Genomic DNA, 6,319 nt, shown 5'->3' with positions numbered 1-6,319 from the left:
ACACTGATTTACACACGTACGATTCATTGTCTTTGGATGTGTGTGTGATGTGCTCTGTCACCCTACACTGGTATGAGAGGCGCTATAAAACAAATTAAATACATGTGAGAGAGAAAGAGGCACTGTTGGTGACAGTGAGGGAATCATTGAAGAGTCCCATCAAAGATTGTGGTATCCTGGTGCACAGTAAAGTCATCATTTACTATGATTTAGAAGCAAATACAATTGATATAGAAGGGAAAATGTGCTTTAGAATGCACCATGTTTTCCCAAATTTTCTTGGGGGTGTGACAACAAAGGCTGTAAGCTATCAGTTTGTAACACAGAACTTTTAAATATTTGCAAATGAACTGTGCAAATGTTTCAAAACATATCAGCAATTAGGAAGCCACAAATGGACCACTTGTTTGTAATCCAGAAATGTGCTGGAAACAGAGTTTTAATAGGATCAAAACAATCAATGCACTTTACTTGGTGATGTTCAAATGATACATATTTGCTGAAACCGCATTTCCACACATTAGTATTTGTGCGCTATATAGTTTTAGCAGTAAAACTACATGTTGGCATTTTACCTCCATTCAATAGAAAATGTTCTGTATGTAAAAGACAGTGCCTCCGTCTGCCCTACAATTATGCCTTAACAGTGTATACAGTTTCTAGTTTGTAGCGCACTTCCTTGCATCAGTGAGAATCTGCAGTTTACAGCTCACAGAAATGAAACAGCCCAAGCAGTATAATATTTCAAATATACAGGTAAAATAAGGAGGGCTGATATACGGCTAGCCACTAGCCAGGTAATTATATGGTAATGTCAACTCCTATCTAACTGTTCTGGCCCACAACAATACCATAACACTCAGCAGTGTACAGCCAATTATAGCTCACGCAGGCTGGTTAGTAACTCCCTTTTCCTGCTTCATGCTCTTTCGCTCACACAAGACATGTCCGCTATGGGTCTTATCCATAGTCAGTAAAGTACCACCTCCTAAACCAGTCACCACCAGCTGAACAGAAATGGAATGCTTGAAGCGATCTGACACATAAGGCTGGTCACTCGGAGGAATGCACTCTAGTCCAGCCCTGCAGGTCCCAATTAGCTACATCCTATGCGTGCCGCTTTACATCTCACAATGGCACTGATGTACCTTTTGTCCCAAAGTTTTGTCCTGAATCTTGAACTTCAGTCCAGAATTTTTGTCCCGAATTTTGACCCTTTGTCCTGAATTTTTACACTCACCGTCCTGAATTTGCACCCATGGCAGTTGGCCACTCTAAGTCCAAGAGACGTTTAAAATAGACTTGAACTAGAGGCCAAAGTGGCGCCTGGCACACACACCTTTCCAATAGCAGGTTGCGAGGCACAGAGTAAGCAAGGGCGGCACTGTCCACTGGAAAGTAGTGTGGCTCTAGTCTCCAGGTGCAGAGTGGAGCCACCAGTGTGATCATCAGGCTGGGTGAAGGCACTCACCTCTTGACCTCTACTCCAGCTGCAAGGGCTTGAAAGGAGTGCTCTCAGTTTCTCAGTTCGGGGTTGAAAGGAGTGCTCTCATAGTTTCTCAGTCCGAGGTTGAAAGGAGTGCTCTCATAGTTTCTCAGTCCGGGGTTGAAAGGAGTGCTCTCATAGTTTCTCAGTCCGAGGTTGAAAGGAGAGCTCTCATAGTTCCTCAGTCCGGGGTTTAAAGGAGTGATCTCATAGTTCCTCAGTCCGGGGTTTAAAGGAGTGCTCTCATAGTTTCTCAGTTCGGGGTTGAAAGGAGTGCTCTCATAGTTTCTCAGTTGGGGTTTAGCAAGTTTGATCGCTGTCCATTTTCCCTTTGCATGGGCTTCCTTCGAAGTTAGTGCCCAGAACAGCTGTTTCAAGGAGTTGTGTCTTCATATTACTTTGATGGGCTGAGCACTACTGTGAAGATGCAGTGTGAGTATCCTCAGGGCAGTATCCTTAGCAGTGATGTACATGTACAAAGCTCAAGGCGTGCTTCCTCAGCAGCACAGCACAAGCCCCAATGCTGGTTGGTGCAGATTAATGTTCTGAGCAGTACTGTGTGCAGATTAATGTTCTGAGCAGTACTGTGAAGATGCAGTCTATGTGTCATAGGGGCAGTTTCCTTAGCATCAATGTGCATGTGTAAAGCACAAGGCGTGCTTCATCAGCCGCACAACACATTCAGATTAAGTTCCTGAGCAGATGCAGTCTAGGTATCCGTAGGGCAGTCTCCTTAGCAGTAATGTCCTGAGCAGTACTGTGAAGCTTTCATGCATATATCTTCAACGTATGAATCCGTAGCAGTGCTGTGCAGATGCCGCGTTGGTGTTTTTGCGGACCATGTCTAGAGTGGCACAGTGCAGACACTATGCGTCTCATTACGATGTCGGTCGGAAACTAAACCACCCGACTCCTTGTCGGATTCGGTTCCAACAGACTCGCGGTCGGCGGTACTGCCTGACCGATAAGGATGCTTCCGAACACCAATCGGAAGGACTCCCATTGACTTTAATGGGAGCCTGTGTTCCAACCGACAACGCAGGCTCCTATAGGGAAAATGGGTGTCTGCGGAAAACCTTGCACCCTGTCACGGGCACCCCATGGTGCCTGCCACGGTGCATGGTTTTACAGGGGGGTCCCTTGGGTACCACCTTGACCCCAAACCGGAGGTCTCAGGATGAAGAGGGGCCTACTTGGGGCCCCCAAAGTCAGTTTCCGACATCCTTTTTGTGTCGGACAGACCAAGTTGGAGAGGCTGTTGGAATCCAACATCGTAATGGGTTGGTCAGAAAAACTGTCCATTGAGCTGTATGAATCTGCTCCGACAAACTCGGATTCTCCGAATGCCGGTCAGAACCGATTCGGAATGACCGAATGGTACCCCTTATGACCGCGAGCATGGTAATCAGTCAGTCGGAAGGATGGGTTCCGACACGGTCTAGGGGAATCTGAATGTCGGTTGGAGGCTTTCCGACCGTCATCATAATCTGGCCCTATGTTAGTATACCAGTGCCCGCGTTACCTCTGCTCGGTGTGGTGAAGCCCTTGCCGGCTTCTTATTGTGCTCCTTCACAGCCCCCACGACAGATCTTTACTCTGACAGCTCAGTGCTTTTGTGCCTATAATTTAATTTATTAAATTTTTTCTTTGAAGTGGCCAACTTTCCCTCTTTGGTTGTGTTTTCATTTCCTCTAAGCCTCGCGGATGGTGTGCCTGTAAACCCTAATTATTCTGACCAGCATTTAAAGAGCACAGAGTAAACAGTGTGTCCAACCAATCAATCACTCAGACGTCTGACTCCTGCTGATCCACAAACACAGGCAGACAAAGCAAACACCAGAGCTGCTCAAGCAGAGCACTCGCTTCTTACTGGGCAGCTGGTGTTGTTGATACACGCCTGCAAGGCTTAGCAATCCCGTGGATCACAGCAGGAGCTCTCACACCTATGAAGAATGAATGAATGGGATAGAGAGCCTCAGAGGGAATGGCGCTGCAGGGGTGCCCAGGAGAACACAGTGAGCCTCTATGGAGACAGCGCAGGCAAATAATAGATGTATGGCACTGCGGGGTACAGATGAAAATAGAGGCATCCAGAGTAGAGGGGTGTTGCCTTCACTTTACTCAGAGGATAACGCAGCATCAAATCCTGGCAGAATCGAAAAAACAAACCCCTTGGAGAACTGATCAAATCAACCCACAAATATTCACATACACTCTTAAACAATAGCAAAATCATCCAACCAAACTCAGAGGTGCAAAATAAATGAGCTTAATAATCAAATCAAAAAATGTATTTCAATATAAAATTTATTAAAATGGTATATATGCACAAGCAATTGGTCATAATAACATGGAATCCAGTATTTTATAGCAAAATTACATGCATCAATATTTCATTATATTCCAAACAACAATCATGAGTAAAAAACGGATAAAAAACAGCTAAAAACACACAGCAGCGAGTGAGAAAAACAGCAGGAAAAAATAATTTCCAATCAAGAAAACATCACAGTAATCAGACACAGGATAAATCAGTAAGTAAAAATGCACACTGTTGGATCAGAACATGTTTTGGAAAAATTTGATATCCATACAGTGTTGCACTTGTCGCTCATCTGTGATGAGATCAAACAATCAAAGCATCGACGCGTTTCGGTGGGTCCGAAGATTTTTATGACCCCCCACCTTCTTCAGGAAAGAAAAAATATCTTCCACACTCGTATTAAAATTGTTTCTAAATCTAGAGAAAAAAGAAACCATTTTTGAATTGATTAGAAAGCTCTCAATCGGCATCCTCTGTAAGTATTGCCTTCATCATACCAAACTCTCATTTCAAACATAGGTCTAAACCCATATCACCCTAATGTAAATATTATCACGGATAACACCCGTGCTACATTCATTCCTCAAGAGTGACCACATATTAGCCACGTATATATTAAAAAACAAACCAAACACTCAATCCATCCTAAATTAGGCGATGTGGGCTAAACCTAGCTTCACATAGAGCTGTCAACGATGTAAGCCCTCGATTATTCAACTTATCATCAAATATACACTATTTTGCATTAAACACCAGGGGCAAGACATACCTCCAGATGTGGACACTGCCCTGATCAGAAACAGTTCCCAACAAATTTTGTCGCGTTCCCCTGCGGACACAACTGTATAAAATATACAGGGAATTAGAACTAATAAACATAGGACCTATTTATTATCTACTTTATAGAAAAAAACTATTTGTATAAATGTCTACCTTGGTCCGGACAGGAAACCGTAGCACTTTTGATTTCAAGTCAGCAGGTCACTTATTGGTAGGTCACTCTACTATCGACCCAAGATATACCAAAAAGAATGTGAACATCCCAATCTATAGCGGGAAAAAAATAATTGAACAATATATCAAACTAATGGGCCTTACAGATAAACATAGAACTTCCATTACAAATGTCACATATTTTGAGGTACCTACATAGTTACCTACTTCATAGAGAGTTTCAGGCTGGTAACCCTATTTGGGTTTTATCAGCAGGAGGGAATGCTTATTCTCACTCCACTCACTTCCTTCAAATACAGGCATATCTATAAATGAGTAAGAATTACAAAATAAGTATAAAAATTAATGGTGCATAATCCGCTACACTATACATATATAACTCAAAGTAATCCTATATTGGTCCGACAGCATTTATTTATTAGCTATACGGGGACCCCAATATATGTGTATATATATATATATATTTTTTTTTTCTATATCAATCACAAAATGATGATCTTTTTGAATATATTCTCATCAGTTCCAAGCCCCCCTACAGTAATTCACCTATAGCAACAGGTAACATAACACTGGAACCGTGCCTAGACACAGACTACACCCTAATCAGTGCCTGCACTCCCCTACGTAAACTTTATAAATACTTCCTCACGGAGACCAAACAAACGATCTAGACCCCCAAATGCCGCCCCTAATACTTACATGTCCGGCCAGTATATCAGATCCTACAGTGGGGTTCCAAAACGGGGTAGTCTGCCTTCGTACGCGTTACCTTGAATCACCCTAACCAACTGCTATTTAAGCTAGAAAAACCCGCCATTCTCCTAATTGCACTACGGGCTGAATCCAAAACAGCTGAGGTTGTCCGGTCACGTGTCTTCCAATCCCTAAAGGTGGCGCCATCTCAGAACGATGAATTTAATACAAGGCGCATCCTGTTTTCTTTGAGAAATACTCTGATCTACAACTTGTTAACCTAAAGAGTATAACATACTATGAGTTACACCAATACTAGACAGCAACTTCTATTTATCTACTTTGTTCCCTAAAATTCGCTAATGTAAGAATATCACGTGTCAAAAGGTCCCTAGCGGAGGCGCCATTTTGGAATGGTGAATTGAATACAAGACGTCTCCTGTTATATAGAAAGATGCTATTATACAACTTATCAAACTAGAAATAGCGTATTTTGAATTCCCTCAAGCCCAGAGGACAGCATAATTTTATTTACTTTCATACTAATTAATGGGAGGGTTTTTCAATCCCCGTCCACAAAAATTGGAGGTAATAATCTATACTGAGATCCCCCTCCCTTGTGCCCCTAAAAAGAAGGGGTGGAAAAGGAGGGGAAGAAGGAAAGGTATATTATCAGTAGCAAATGGCATATAGACATTTAAAATGACCCATTCTTCCTTAGAATTCAAACCATTGTTCCTGGTGTTCAGGTGAGAAATATACCATTGTTCTCGAGATTTTCTTTTTGTTTCGAGATTGCCACTCCGTCTCCCAATGGTTACTTTTTCCAGTACAAACCACCTCAACTCATTCTCACCATGTCC

The 6,319-nt window shown here is 42.6% G+C and overlaps 1 long non-coding RNA gene across 2 annotated transcripts; it reads right to left on the bottom strand.

Annotated features, from left to right (window-relative positions):
- Nucleotides 1–3,775: 3,775 nt before the first annotated feature.
- Nucleotides 3,776–5,608, bottom strand: LOC146851649 (uncharacterized). 2 transcript variants are annotated; one of them, XR_014980717.1, is made up of 5 exons: nucleotides 5,463–5,608; nucleotides 4,971–5,068; nucleotides 4,743–4,856; nucleotides 4,579–4,650; nucleotides 3,776–4,226 (listed from the first exon to the last, which is right to left on the bottom strand). It is a non-coding gene; the product is annotated as an uncharacterized LOC146851649 (long non-coding RNA). The 2 variants fall into 2 exon arrangements; XR_014980718.1 differs by having other exon boundaries at nucleotides 4,959–5,068; nucleotides 5,463–5,599.
- Nucleotides 5,609–6,319: the final 711 nt, after the last annotated feature.

The sequence above is a fragment of the Triturus cristatus genome, chromosome 4_1 (genome assembly GCF_964204655.1).
Source record: "Triturus cristatus chromosome 4_1, aTriCri1.1, whole genome shotgun sequence".
In the NCBI taxonomy this organism is placed as follows: Eukaryota; Metazoa; Chordata; class Amphibia; order Caudata; family Salamandridae; genus Triturus; species Triturus cristatus.
The sequence above is the reverse complement of the archived record's forward strand: the minus strand, read 5'-3'. Positions and strand labels throughout refer to the sequence as shown.